General features: G+C 43.6%; 1 long non-coding RNA gene across 2 annotated transcripts; it reads right to left on the bottom strand.

Moving 5' to 3' along the window:
* Positions 1 to 412: 412 nt before the first annotated feature.
* LOC110343718 lies at positions 413 to 6,724 on the bottom strand. 2 transcript variants are annotated; one of them, XR_005881588.1, is made up of 3 exons: positions 6,346 to 6,724; positions 1,409 to 1,517; positions 413 to 1,152 (listed from the first exon to the last, which is right to left on the bottom strand). It is a non-coding gene; the product is annotated as an uncharacterized LOC110343718 (long non-coding RNA). The 2 variants fall into 2 exon arrangements; XR_002386033.2 differs by having other exon boundaries at positions 413 to 1,020.
* Positions 6,725 to 14,010: the final 7,286 nt, after the last annotated feature.

Raw genomic sequence — 14,010 nt, 5'->3', positions numbered from 1 at the left:
CTTGGTAAGATAAGATCTTATAGAAATATATATTAGTAACTATGGGTTAATAATTAAGTCAGAGCAAGCCATTAAGAAACCATAGCAAACATCCAACAGCTTCATAATTAATGTAGTGTCTCACGTGTTATTTTAGGGGTTGAAACAGTGGCGGGATCCAGGCAGCTGGCGGGAAGAAAGCTCGTTACACGTGTATTTATAAAATATGTGCTTATGCCACGTATTTTTATAAGTAATGCATCTAAAATTTTGTTTTTATGAAAATGGAATTATGTGTGCTTGTATTTGCACTTGTATGTGCACTGAAAAAAAGGATGTAACACAGAAAAACGCATGCACACACCATCACGTGAAATTTGGCTAGCTTTGCAGGGATAGAGCTCTTGACACACAGGAAGTGATGCTTATCTGCTGCCTTTTTTGTACATGAATTTATTATGGCACATTCTGCCCTTATATTTGAGGGTCAAGTGAAAAAATGTACATGGATAGATGCACACGCATGTTCCCATAGCCCTTACTGTATGTAGAAAACAGCTGTAGAGTAAGAATTTTGATTGTACAGAAGAAAAGTCTTTCAAGATGACTGATGGTGGCTGGGTAACTCTAGAACCAACTCTGGGCTAAGAGCATAAGCATCCGGACACCCCCACCCCCAGGGGGTCCACCACTAAGCATTCCAGCGGAACCTGGGAGACAAGCGTTTACCACTCTGTCATCTCACTGCTGATAACCACCCCATATTTCAGTCCACCTTTCTCAAAAGAGGTCTTTGTGAGGGGTGGGTGGGCCCACCTTCCTCTTGAATGCTTTAGAGCTTGCAGACCCAACTGGGTGCTCCTGGAGCACAGGGGTAGGCTCTAACGAGTCAGAGGGGAGCAGCAAATCGTACAAGAGTGAGGAGCACTCTGTTGTCTTGTGCAGTCGAGTCAGTGGGAGCAGAGGTGCCTAGAGCTCCCGTTAACCAGGACCTGCTTGAAGAAGGACGGCAGGCAGCTGGCCCTTCCATGGATCGATTCCCTTAGAAATGAAGAGGAAATACATTTGAGCAGAAAGGGAGAAGCGAGAAAACGGCACATCGAAGGTACAACCGCTCCGATGAACCGTACATGACCTTCTTTTTAAGCTCCGGCGTAAATGAGGGGTTGGAGACTATAGAAAAAAAAAAAAAAAGAAAACCTTAAGGATGCCCTCAGGTTAAAGTTCTACATAATTTATATCTAATCCAGGTGGCAACACTTATTAATTTTTACTAGAGACTGGGATGAGGAAAAACAGCAAGGTGCCCCTTCCAAGAGGCCCTTTCCCAGTGTGTACACACATGACAGGGAAAGCAGCTGGGGCCAGTTGGGGCTTCGGGAAGGAGGAGGGTGCATGCACACAGTAACGTGAATGAGGTTCATCTTACAGTCTGCTCCTTTTCTTTCTTGTGTCTCGTTCTTCACAAGGAAGCACTCTTCCTCCCCCTTCCACGAAGCTAAAGATTGAAGAGACTTGGGAGAAAGGGGTCAGCTCATCTGCAGAAAAAAAAAATCAGAGAATGTGTTTTTATGTTTTAATTTTAAAAATGCACCCGGGAGAGCACTGAAAATGGAGTCGGGGGGGACCACAGAGACTTGGGATACATGTCTCTACCCCTCTGGCTCAGTTTTCTGTCTTAAAAGTCTGACACTTGGTAGCATTAGATGGCTCAGTGCTAAGATTTCTTCCATTACAATTTCATGGAATTTTGGGGATCGTAACTGTTGGTCAAAACTCTTAGCTGACACAAGAACAAAGTGTGCTAGAATTCATGTGCTGCACTGAATTTCACGAGTTAATGCTTTTACAGCAAATTAGTAACATATATATATATAGTTGTCAGGACCCTACAGTAGATTCCTTTAACCTACTACCAACAATTCAGTTCTGTTGCTTTTTGTAAGTGGACGATTGAATTTATTCACCACATGACTGTGGCGAAACCAGAGCAGTCTGAATTTCTCAAAAGTTTCCTGGAGAGGATTATAATGGTTGAGCCACCAGCTCTCTTGAGCCAGGTGATGGTCAGGGACAATCCAGGGATGTTCAAGAATAAATGTGGTTAGGGTTGGGCTCTGTCCTTGGCAAGAGCATTCACACACCTAAACCACAGGGGTTCGGTAACATCAGGGAGACTTCCTTGCTCCTACGAAGTCATGTGCATTGGCTGGGCTCTCTGCCACTTAGTGACTCAGAGGTCAGGGCTCTCTTCATCTTCTCTGCCAGCACCTCAAATGTGACTCGGAGTTCACGGTGTCAAGGGAGGAAATTGATGAAGGAGACACAACAGCGGTTAAGGATTTATGTCCCTTCAGCTCTTGTTTTATCCGCCAGAGCACGTGGCTCAGCCCAGTGGAAAGTTTCCTGGGAAATGCAGGAGGCAGCACACAGTGAATACCGTTCGCCTCTGGGTGAACTCATGATGTAATTGGGGTATAAACCGCCAGGTGAGAGATTCCATGTGCATTTGGAATAAGTGGCCTAAAGCCTTAATTTTAAAACCAGTAGCTTCTTTAGATTAGTTGTTTTTATTTTAAGATAGAACGAACTTCAAAAAGCAAAGGCAGTTTTGCCAGCAAGTGGGGGCGATTTATGGGTTTGTCTTTATGTAGCTGCCTCATTGTTGGTCATAATACACCTTAAAGCAGCTTGTATTCTTACATAGTTGCTAAGGGGTAGCTCTTCCGCACCTGACCTTAGATCTTCTAACTTGTCCATTCTGCTTGAAACCCAGATGCAGGGCTGTGTGTCTGTTCTTCTAAGCATCACCTTGGTGCTTTTCAGATATTTCCTTTAGCCTTATGACGTTTCAACCTGGCTTCCACTGTAATTAATAATTTCTCAGGGATTGTGTCAAGTACCAACCCAAGGAGCATGTTTTCTGTGTCTATACTCAGGTTATTAAAAAAAATAGCTCAGGGGTAGAGCCCTCCCCTTGGACCCCAGAGACTTCCCTGGGGAGGCATCACCATTCGTTAAGGATCACAGTGGGTTTATTTCTTCCCCTAGTTCTGATCCTCCTCACGTATAAACCAGTTCGAGCACCTTCCTAAGAGATTTGATGTTGCATAGCGTGAAATCATCACGTTCCTGAAGTACTAGCTGGTGGTTCCACAGCCTAACATCTCATGCCAGAAGTATGGAGACATTTCTAGCATCTCCTTCTGTCTTCCTTAGCAGAGAACTAAGAGCTGTGTTGCCACCCCTGCACCAAGGCTGTTAATCTTGGTGCCTGTACCACTCCCCTAAGCTTATCTCTGTGTCTCTGGTCTCTTCTCCACTCTTGTATTCTCCTTACCCTATGTCATGCCCTAATATCCTGGACTAAAAGTCACCAGTAGGTCCCAGCGGAAGGGCAATCTGTAAGGGCAATTCTTAGCAAACACCTTGTTGTAATCAAGAAACAATGCACATGGCTAGCGGGGCTACTCGGGTGACAGCAGGTACCTTTATGTTCAGAACGACAGTTTGATTCTGGGCATAGCCAAATGTTGAAAGAAATAAATGTAAAAAGCAAAAGGCTTCTCATAATATGTAAAAAACCATTATCCCCATTGTTTGTGGATCCATGCACCATTTCACTAACCCTGGTGGTGGGCAGGAGCCAACGCTTGACCTCTGCTTACTTAGTTCCCAGACGTATCATATGCTCTTGACTGAGTGAACAAAGGTAGGCCATGCCAATGGTACTTTGCCAGCTAACATCAGAAAACAGGAAATTAAATAGTTGCACTTAAATTCTATGTTAGTAGTTGGCTCAGACTGACAAAGACATTTTATAGATTCTTTTAAGCAAGAGTTTAGAAACTACAGGGGTTTAAAGATCACATACATAACAATTTTGTAGAGGCAAAAAAGGGAATGCATTATCTGTAATAGCCAGAACCTGGAAGTAACCTAGATGCCCCTCAACTGAAGAATGGATGGGGAAAATGTGGTGCATTTACACAATGGAGTACTACTCAGCAGAAAAAAAATGGAATCTTGAAATTTGCAGGTAAATGGATGGCACTAGTAGAAACCATCCTGAGTGAGGTAACCCAGTCACAAAAAGACAAACATTGTATGTACTCACTCATATATGGATTTTAGTCATGGATCAGGATAGTGCCAGTCTGCAATTCCACTGACAGAGAGTCTGGGAAACAGGAATGAACCTAAGAGATATGTATGATACCCCAGAGAAGAGGAATGAGGCAAGATCTTCTGAACAGATGGGGAACACGGCAAGGAGTGGGGGGGGGATGGGAACTGGGAAGAAGAGAGGGAGAGAAGAGGAAGAGAGAGTAGGTCATGGGGGAATAGGAAGGTTGAGTGGGGTTAGAATAGGGGGAAGAGGGAATCATAGGTTAGAAGAGAGATCAGGCACCATTGTGACCTCTAGTGATCTAAAGGGATGACACCAATTGGCAAGCTAAGCAATAGTGGAGAGACCACCTCCAATGCCCATTCCTGATAATGAACTTGATGTTTATAACCATCCTGGAGCCTTCATCCAGTGACTGATGGAAGCAGAGGCAAACACACAATTAATCACTGAACTGAACCCAAGGAACCCAGTGACAGAGAGAGGAGTGATGAGCAAATTGGCAAAGAATGGGCTGGCAAAACCAGCAGAGACAACTGATCTGAACAGGGGAGAGCTCTGGGACCCCAGACCCACAGCTGGGAGGCCAGCATGGGACTGATCCAGATCCCCTGAGTGTGAGAGTCAGTGAGGAGTCCTGGGCAACCTATGGGGCCCTGGGCAGTGGATCAGTGTTTATCCCTGGCATACAAACAGACATCGTGTGTCCATAACACAAAGAGGGATGCTCTCTCAGCCTGGACTCTTAGGGGAGTGCCTGGACCCTACCCTGAGTGAAATGACAGACTCTAGATATCCCCTATGTGAACTGGACGGAAATGGCGATAGGGTGGGAGGCTGGGGTGGGGATGGTGGGGGGGTGCGGGAGGAGGGGAGGGAGAGGGACCTGGGATTGACATGTAAAACAAGCTATTTAAAATTAAAATAATAAAAAAGAAAGAAAACCCACAAAAAAGATTTAAATCATATTTCTAAGGAGTTACATATGAGGGTCTCAGTTCTTTCTACATGGACCTTTCGTCTCTTTTATATGAATATCTCCATTTTTATAAGTCATTTCCTAGGAAATTATCATCATTGACTTTGGGTAGTCCTTGGATTTGAGTGACTTAGCACTACTGAGGCATGCCCACCTCTCTGCTGCCTCTGTAGAGCATGGGTGAAAACAGTCATTACTGAGCACTCAGAAGCAGCATTACATGTAGGTAGTAAGAGAGTGGATTCTGGGTTCTGAGCATCTAGTTTGAATTATATTCTGCTTGCTACTCTTCTTGGGGATAACACATCACAGAAGGGTCAATGAGCATCATGTGCGATTACGATGCTATAAATTATCGTGGGCGAGGTGGCTAATGTGTATATAATCAATAGGTAATACTAAATTAACAGATTAAGCAATCATCTCCCCTTCTGGGTCCTTTGGCTCTCCTTGAAAATAAGAGTCGGGGTAGAGCGTGGGTACGAGAATACCATGCTGCTCCTAGCTGTCGGGGTGACCATGGTTGACAGCCACCTGCTGTGTGGAGCTAGTGCACCCCACCACCCCCCACATCCCTTTATTCTGTGTGCTCACCGCACAAACGTGGGCACATGGGTTCAAATCCCCCGCACTCACATAGATAGCTGGGCATGGACACATGTCTTTAAACCCAGTTTCACGGTGGTCAGAGGCCAAAGGGAAGAAGGATCACTGGGGTTTTCTGGTCCAGGTCAAGTGCAGAGGGACAGAAGAGGACACACAGTGCTCCCCTCTGACCTCCATATACACATGACACTTACACAGGGAGAGGGGAGGGGTGGGGAGGAGGGAGAGGAGGAATCAAAGCCTTTACAGACAGAAGAAGGCTGCCTTTGCCCCATCCTGGGCCCACAGGTCCTTTCTGTCTACCGCGGCTCCCAAGCCTGCAAGGATGAGTTAATTCGGCCCAGCAGATGAGTTAGGTGCGGGAGAAGCCTGTCTTAATGGATCACGTGGCTGCTATTTTAGTTGTGTGTGTGCATGTGTGTGAACGGCTAAATATAGCAGGTTCCCTTTATCTTCTGGTTTCATTTTTACATCCAGTTCTTAAAAAGGCATTTTACTCATTCTTAGTTCGGGGGTTGGGGGGACAAAACAGACTCACTCAGACGTTCAGCCGTTTTCAATTACTTTACTCCACCCACACTCCAGGTTTTTCCGGGCACTTGTTTACCCTTTGAGGGGTTCATAAGACAGCCGTCCCCCTGTTCTTTCTCACCCACTGTGGTCACGCTGTGTCTGCACGCCTCTTCCGCTCCTTGTAGAACCTGCTGGTTTTTAATCCAAAGCTGTGTGTCACGTAGAATAGACGAGTGTCTCTCCCTTCCCGGACTCCATTTGCAAACATCCATTGGCACACGAGTCACAACCCACAGGGGCTGTTTTGCAAAAAGCACTGTTTCTAGGCCTGGTGGCTTACCTTTGTGACACCAGCACACAGAAGCCCAAGGAAGAGAAGAAAAAATAGAGTAAATAAGTTGCCTAAAACTTTATCCTGTCACTGTTTTGTAAAGGGAAAATGGGAAAGAAAACTGGGGAGCACAGGGAAGGAGGAGAGAGGCAGCAAAGCACAAAACAAGCAAACAAACAAAAAACAACATTAGTAGGACTGGAGAGGGAGGGGCTGGAGAGGGAGGGGCTGGAGAGGGAGGGGCTTCAGAGGACCTGAACATAGGAAGTCATTGCAGCAGCCCATAGTGTATCTCCTGCTGATCTCCCAGGGTATTGCCCAAAGGAGGCATTTTTTTTTAAATTTACAATGTGCCAGTATTGTTTCTTCCTTTTTACTTCCCATGCTTCGTGTCTCTGTGTTCATTGTATTTCTGCCTCTCATCTCTCCCCGGCAGATTTTCAAACTGTATTCACACACACAGCGTAGCCACTACCAGCTTGAAAATTCTTTGTCAAGGTCCCCGATGCCATGAAGCCCTGTGGTAGGTCATTTAGCCAGCTTAACAAGGAGGACCTCTCACAATTTAGCCACAGTAATGACCAGACGACACGACCCAATAGAGAAGGTGGTTTGAGGGCTGGATAATCACCACACAAGCGATTGAGCTGGTTTAGAGCATGACCGTCCTGCAACTTATGAAATCAGAGGGGACGCCAGCCTCACGCCACGACCTGACAGCCTTTGTGCATTTTCCATCTTCCCGTATTGCTTCGGCATGTAGCGAATGTGAACTCCGGAGCCACTGTTTCTGACTTCATTTATTTTCCGTACCTATGCTTGGACTAGTAAATATTTACACTCGTGAGAGCTACTTGTCGTGTTTTAGTATCCGCCTGTGTTGTGGGACATCCACTTTCTTTCATGGGCTCAGTATGAAGACATCTCCAAGCTACGCTAATGCTGTAAGCTTATGCGAGTCTGTAGAGCGTTTGCTCTGTCTGTTTTCCGTCAAAGATTGCATTCCTCTTTTCCCCACATACTTCTGCTCTGTGAGACGGAGGTCAGCACACATTGTCAGTGAGCCGAATCTACACCGCAGCCTGGTTTTGTGAGTGATGCTTTATTAGAATGCAGCTATACTTACTCTTTCTGACGTCCTTTAGATACACTACAATGTCAAGTTTGAATGGCTAAACGGAAACCGTAGATCTCTCTAGAAAAAAGTTTGCTGACTCTTACCAGGGAGCAATAACAAACAAACAGCAAGCCAAGTAAGCCTTTTCATTGAGGTGTGCCACAGCTCAGAGCTATAGGGTACCATTAAATAGACTTCTTTTTAAGTAAGAGAGAACAGGTCCACAAGGGAGCTGGCTTTCACAGGGTGTTTATTGCTTGCCAAGTCTGTACCTTAGTATGTATTAGTTCACGGAACTTCTCGATAAGGTGTTGGGTATCTGACTAGATAGGCTATATTCATTACAAAACCTGCAGTACTGGCGTAATTGATGAAAGCCATGTTGTATGGAAAGTGTAATCATCATCAGTGTCTCCTTGAGCTAGGGTCTCACTATTGTAGGTCAGGATGCCTTGGAACTCATTTCTCCCTGCCCCAGCCTCCCAGATGATAGTATTATAGGCATGTGAAACCATACCTGGCTTTGTTATTTCTATTTTATAGACAAGTTTATTATTTATGTTGCTTGTGGTAACAAGATACCAGCCTCCTAGTTAGTCCTAGCTGTCAGCTTGATACAGTCCAGAGCGATCTAAGGGAGTCTCAGTTGGTGATTGCCTCCATCAAACTGGGCTGTGTGCTTGTCTGTGGGGGGGCATTTTCTTGGTTGCCAATCGATGCAGTAGGGCCCAGCCCAGTGCTGGGAGTAATGTCCCTAGGGAGAGGAACCTGTATAAGGAAGCTTAACCAAGCAGAGTCTAGAGGACAAGCCAGTAAGTGGCATTCTTCTGTAGTTTCCGCTTTGATCTCCTGCCTTGGCTTCCCCAGTGATGAACTGCAACTTACAAAATGATATGAACACTTTCCTCCATGAGTTGGTTTTGCTTGTTTGTCTTATAGTTTTTTGGTCATAGTTTTTATCACAGCAACATAAAGATTCACTATAAGGAAAACAATATAAGGAAACAAGGGCCTGTCTTTGTTCATACTTTAAAGGGACGTAGTGCGTCAAGGCACGGGTGGTTGTGGGAGTCAGGGTGGAGGGAGCGGGTTCCACTGGACCAACATTGGAGAAATGAATGCTGCAGCACGCCTCGTGTGCTCATTCTCTCTTCATTGTAGCGTCTTGCGCCCCAGATGGAGAGACGGTTAAAGCACACTCCTTGTGGGTCTTTAGTTAAACATCACAGGAGACACCGAGCAGACACATCCAGAGATACGTTTTCTAGGTCATTCCAAATGGGGTCAAGATGACAGTAAATATTCGTCATCACAAGAAGCAAAGATAAAAGAGCCTAAATAACTCACCTTTTGGCATGCAGCCATTGCAATAATGAGGGTGCTTGGATTTGAACCCCAAAATGGAACTTCAGACTCTGAAGATAACTATTGCACCGTTCAGGGGAAATTTTTTTCTCCATGTCTCACAAGAAGCAAATATCAGAGCTTCAACTGGGACATTTATAAAAAAAGAAAGATTATTCTTTTCACCATTTTGGTCTGTGATCAGGGGACTAAAAGGACCTCTGTCACATGTCTTCTCCGTGTCTTGATTAAAAATACACCAGCAACATACTTTTGGGTAGGACATGTGTCCTATCATGCCTGCAACCAGCTCTTTTCTGGGTGAGTCACAGAACCAGGGATATTTCCTGCATATTTGTTTGGAAGTTGACTTAAAACTCTTTAAAGTAGAAGGGAACCAGCTGGTACCTCCCATCCCCTCCTCCTTATGTGAACCTGTTATGGCTCAAAAGGTAGAAACGCCTCTTTCAGATCACAAAATTCATAATTAGCTCTTCAGTTAGAATTAACTTAAGATTGCATATTGCAAGAATCACTGCCACAGTCAGGCCACCATTCCAGGACTTTACCCACCCATTAACCCTGCAGCTTCTCGATAGTTGTAACCATACAGCCAGGACCCCAACATCCCAGTTCACTTCTCTACAAACCCGACCTCCTCACTTGGATCGCTCTCCCGGCCGTGACTTGGATGTCTTCTGCATCCCTCTGCATCTCATGTTGAGATAGAATCTGAATCCCAGTGGCGTTAAGAAGAAGGGACTTTGTGGAGTATTAAATCATAAGCATTCCACCCTTGGGAATAGAATGAATTCCCTTATAGAAGACACCTCTGAAAGTTGCCTGCCCTTTCAACCTCTCTGCCGCCCAAGGACATAACATGAAGACGGTATCTTAGAGCAAGATGCAGGAGGACATCTTCACTAGACACTCTTGATCTCGAACTCCTCAGCCTTCATAATAGCCACAAAGAAATTCCTATTTATAAACCACCCAGATAAGGGTACAGTGCTATAGCAGCAAGAACAGACCAAGATACCATCTTAATCTAGGAATCTTCTCTCCTTGGGTTTTGATGGCATCCTCCCTAAATATTTTCTCCTATGTGAAAACCTTCTCTGCGCCTAAACCCAGTTGCTGAAGACAATCTCCCAGAGTTGCAGATTGCTGTCTGGGTAAGTGGGATTATGATTACACTCGTCTGGCTTCTGAAAATGAAGCATCATAGCAATCTATCTTTCCCTAATTGGTTCAAATTCCCATTTCATGTCAAAATTCTCCTCAAACTTATCACACTCCCATTGGTCTGGAAGAATCTAAGCTGATTACAAATCCACATTCCTGCGTTCTATGCCTCCTTTCTTCTCTTCTGCCCGCAGCTGACGGAAGCCCTCCTCCCAGGAAGGGTCGGCCGAGACACAGTCCACCTGCATCCAAAGATGATCTGACGTCTTAGAGAGCTCTCACTGGCTGCTACCGCATCTGCCTTAGAAGGAAGGCCATCTGGCACCCCAAATATAAAGAACCCACGGGATAAACTATCACAGAAATAGGAAGATCCCTCAACTTGGACTGTCACATATAGCTCTAGATCCACACGCCTGAAATAGACTCTCACTGGAGAGAGACTCCAAGTGAAGACAGTAAAACAAATGACAAGCAGGCAAACTCCCCTCTGCTTCTGGCCTACTCCCATTGCAGGATGCATGGGTGCGTAAGTAGAGTAATTTGATGCCAACATCAAACCAGCCAGTTGACAGTTGCTTGGAGTCAGTTGAAACCCTTAAAAAATGCTTGGTGGAGTACCAAACACACAACTGATTATACGAAATTATATGTGAGCCACCAAAGGGAATGAACAAAACCGAGAGTTGAGCAAATGACAATTATGAAGAGTTCTGCTGCCAGTCCCATAACTACTTATACGAACCAAAGTAGTGTTGTCGGCAGGGAAGAAACCTAGCCTCTGGCGTGTGCCCGTCTTCATCACCTCATTCTCATCACTTAGACACTGTAGTGATCATTGTTGTCAGCACCAGTCAGCAGCGTTAATTATTGTGTCATCTCCAGAACTAGGCAAAAATACCAAGGTGATATAGTGAACATTCTTTGCTGCTGTTTTCCTTTTAAAATGCCTCCAGTCATAAGTTAAAATAGTGCAATTATATTCTGCATATGCAGGTATTATTTTGTCCTGTGCATTAGTGTATAGCTCAGTCATTTGTAAGTGTATATTTGCTATAGGAAGCTGAAAGGTGCCAAATTGTGTATAATCACTTTGTATTCAATTTCAATAATGCTCAAGAATACATTGAAGAAATGTCATCACTTGGAATTTACAAACCAACCCCTACGTAAGTTATGATCACTTGTATCATAGAAGGCAATGCTATTTCCCAGGAGAAAAATGACTTATCTAACACATACACCCAAAATGCTGCCTCATTCAGAAAACAGTAATAGAAAGCAAGAACCACACAACAATGAAGGAACTTCTTACCAAGAAGACATCTAGAAAATGAAACTTTTTAAAGTATATTTTGAACAAGTCACTTTTAAAAGAATAAGGACAACTACAAATTCAGATTGGAACATAAATTCCTAAGATGAAAGGCAATCCCAAATACTAGAGATGGTATGCAAACTTTAGGTTCTAAAATTGATCATTCATCCACACAATAGAAGGTGGAGACTCACTGCCAAACTCTTTTTACAAGACTACAATTACCTTGGTACCCAACCTACACAAAGACACAACTAAGAAAGAGAAAGAGAACCAATTTCCCTCATGAACATCGATACAAAAATACTAGCAAATCGGATTCAAGAACACATCAGAAAAAGCATCCACCATGATCAAGTATCCCAGGAATGCAGGGATGGTTCAACATTAGAAAATCTATCAATATAATCCTCCATATAAACAAACTGCGAAAGAAAAACCACATGATCATCTCACTGCATGCTTAAAAAGCCTTTGACAAAATCCAGCACCCCTTCATGATAAAGGTCCTAGAGAGATCAGGGATAACAGGAACATACCTGAACATAATAAAAGCAATATACATTAAACCAACAGCTAACATCAAACTAAATAGAGAGAAACTCAATGCAATTCCTCTAAAATCAGGAACAAGACAAGGCTGTCCACTCTTTCCTTATCTCTTCAATATTGTACTTGAAGATCTAGCTAGAGCAATAAGACAACAAAAGGAGATCAAGGGGATATAAATTGGAAAGGAAGAAGTCAAGCTTTCACTATTTGCAGATGATATGATAGTTTACATAAGTGACCCAAAATCTCTGCAAGGGAACTCCTAGAGCTGATAAACACCTTCAGCAAAGTGGCAGGATACAAGGTTAAATTAAAAAAAATCAGTGGCCCTATTACATGCAGATGATAAAGTGGCTGAGGAAGAAATCAGAGAAACACCACCCTTTACAATAGCCATAAACAGCATCAAATATCTGGGGATAACGTTAACCAAAGAAGTGAAAGACCTGTATATCAAGAACTTTGAGTCTCTAAAGAAAGAAATCAAGGAGGATACCAGAAAATGGAAAGAACTCCCACGTCCTTGGATTGGTAGGATCAACATAATAAAAATGACAATCTTGCCAAAAGCAATCTACAGACTCAATGCAATCCCTATCAAAATTTCGGCACAATTCTTCACAGACCTGGAAAGAACAATAATCAACTTTATATGGAAAAACAAAAGACCCAGCATATCCAAAACAACCCTATACAATAAAGTCACCATACCTGACTTCAAGCTCTAAAACAGAGCTGTAGTCATGAAAACAGCTTGGTATTGGCACAAAAATAGACAGGTAGACCAATGGAATCAAATTGAAAACCCTGATTTTCACCCACACACCTATAAACACTTGATTTTTAACAAAGAAGCTAAAATTATACAATGGAAAAAAGAAAGCATCTTCAACAAATGGTGCTGGAATAACTGGATATTGGCTTGTAGAAGACTGCATATACAGCTATGTCTATGACCTTGCACAAAACGTAGGTCCAAATAGATCAAAGACCTCAACATAAATCCAACCACACTGAAACTCTTAGAAGAGATAGTGGGAGATACTTTTCAACGAATTGGTACAGGAGACCACTTCCTGAACATAACACCAGTAGCACAGACACTGAGATCGACAATTAACAAATGGGACCTCCTGAAACTAAGAAGCTTCTGTAAGGCAAAGGACACAGTCAATAAGACAAAAAGGCAACCCACAGATTGGGAAAATATACTCACTAACCCCACATCTGACAGAGGGCTAATCTCCAAAATTTACAAAGAACTCAAGAAGCAAGTCTCCAAAACACCAAAGGATGCAATTAAAAAGTGGGGTACAGAACTAATTAGAGAATTCTCAATAGGGGACTCTAAAATGGCTGAGAGACACTTGAGAGAGTGCTCAACATCCTTAGCCATCAGGGAAATGCAAATCAAAACAACTCTGAGATACCATCTTTCTCCTGTCAGAATGGCTAAAATCAAAAACACTGAAGGCAATTTATGCTGGGGAGGATGTGGAGAGAGGGGAACACTCCTCCACTGCTGGTGGGAGTGCCAACTTGTACACCCACTTTGGAAATCAGTATGGAGATTCCTCAGGAAAATGGAAATCAATCTACCACAAGACCCAGCAATTCCACTCTTAGGCATATATCCAAAAGATGCAAATTCATACAACAAGGACATCTGCTCCACTATGTTCATAGCAGCATTATTTGTAATATCCAGAACATGGAAGCAACCTAGATGCCCCTCAACTGAAGAGTGGATAGAGAAAATGTGGTACATTTACATAATGGAGTACTACTCAGCAGAAAAAAAAATGGTATCTTGAAATTCGCAGGCAAATGGATGGGACTAGAAGAAACCATCCTGAGTGAGGTAACCCAATCACAACAGGACAAACATGGTATGTACTCACTCATATATGTATTTTAGACATGGATCAGAATAGTGCCAGTCTGCAGTTCCACTGTC

This window comes from Mesocricetus auratus, unplaced genomic scaffold (genome assembly GCF_017639785.1).
Source record: "Mesocricetus auratus isolate SY011 unplaced genomic scaffold, BCM_Maur_2.0 Super-Scaffold_100015, whole genome shotgun sequence".
NCBI classification, from domain to species: Eukaryota; Metazoa; Chordata; class Mammalia; order Rodentia; family Cricetidae; genus Mesocricetus; species Mesocricetus auratus.
The sequence above is the reverse complement of the archived record's forward strand: the minus strand, read 5'-3'. Positions and strand labels throughout refer to the sequence as shown.